Source organism: Hakea prostrata, chromosome 3 (genome assembly GCF_041222555.1).
Source record: "Hakea prostrata isolate BN-2017 chromosome 3, UWA_Hpros_2, whole genome shotgun sequence".
Taxonomy (NCBI): Eukaryota; Viridiplantae; Streptophyta; class Magnoliopsida; order Proteales; family Proteaceae; genus Hakea; species Hakea prostrata.
Window position 1 is genome coordinate 55,357,605 of NC_142602.1, and position 1,424 is coordinate 55,359,028.

At 40.0% G+C, this 1,424-nt stretch overlaps 1 non-coding gene across 1 annotated transcript; it reads left to right on the plus strand.

The window, feature by feature from the left end:
• The first annotated feature begins 570 nt into the window (after nt 1-570).
• Nucleotides 571-677, plus strand: LOC149022539 (small nucleolar RNA R71). Its single transcript, XR_016172633.1, has one exon. It is a non-coding gene; the product is annotated as a small nucleolar RNA R71 (small nucleolar RNA).
• Nucleotides 678-1,424: the final 747 nt, after the last annotated feature.

Genomic DNA, 1,424 nt, shown 5'->3' on the forward strand with positions numbered 1-1,424 from the left:
GTGGCCTATAAGGTATTTGATAAGAGGGATTGGGCATTGGTTTTTTTCCATGAAAAATTAGGGTGGTCTCTCCATCCTAGGTTGTAGGTAGTGGAAAATGGGTCATTGCTCAATTTAGAAACTCTTTGGGCCAAACGTGCATGCTCTTGAACGAACTCAGGGTGTTGAATAGCCAAATAGCAATCAGTGACATTGTGGGAAAGGCTACAACATAAAGCACATGATACAGTCTGATTAGGTGGAGAGAGACTTGTAGGAAATGGATATGGGGTTTGTTGTCCTAATGACAAGAGATAGTCTAATTTCTTAGATAGCAAGTCAACCTTAGTGTTCATTTCAACAGTAGGATTGATCTCATAGAGACCGCTCCTAGTTGGATGCCCAATGGGTAGAATCTCAATCCTAGTTGCTGAAGCATGGTATTGGGAATTTTCACTAAGGGTCTCAAAAAGTTCCCATGCCTCTTTCTCATTCTTGTGCATGAAAGTCCCACCACATGAAGAATCAACCATTTGCCTATGTCGGTCTCTAAGGCCATCATAAAAGCATTGAACCAATTGCCATTCAGGAATAGCATGGTGGGAGCACTTTCAAAGTAATTCTTTTAGTCTTTCCCATGCCTCATGAAATTGTTCTCCTTCTTGTTGGGAGAAACTTGTTATTGCTCTCCTAATGCTATTGGTACGACCAATGGGGAGGAACTTTTTAAGAAAATCCTGTAGCATTTCTGCCCAAGTGGAAATTTTAACACTGTCCAAAAAATGAAGCCAATGCTTAGCTTTATCTTTAAGGGAGAATGGGAAAGCAGTAACATTAAAGCATCAACTGAGAGGTTTTGAATTTTAATCGTGAAGGACACCTCTAAAAACTCATCTAAGTGCTGATGAGGCTCTTCATTGGCAAGTCCGTAAAAAGATAGTAGCATTTGATTCACACTAGATTTGATCTCATATTGAGCCGCCTCTATGTCAGGCAACTTAATACAAGAAATCGGAGTATATATCGTAGGAATGAAATGCTCACTCAAGGGCCTATTGGAGGCTCATAGTTTGCCATGGTTCTTTACCTTCTAAGGTTGGCCAAAGTCTCTTCTAACTATAAGTCAAGTGGAGTCAACTTAGGGTTTAGGGACCGATGACCATGCATACACACAAGAAGAAGAAGAAGGAAAAAAAAAAGCTAAATACGTAAAATTCAAAGAAAATAACTATAGCAAAAGGGAGTGTTTAGGACGTACCTGAAGTGCAATCCACGTGATGTTTCAAACAAAAGTTACACATGTAGGATCTGAGGGATGGGGATTTTTTAAACGACGGTTTCTGAACGCCTGTTTTGGATTCGTGAGTTCAAACTTTCAAACCGTCTTCAAATCTTGATCGTCAATGCTGAATAAATCTCGATCGTTCACGTCCTTGAACACTCGT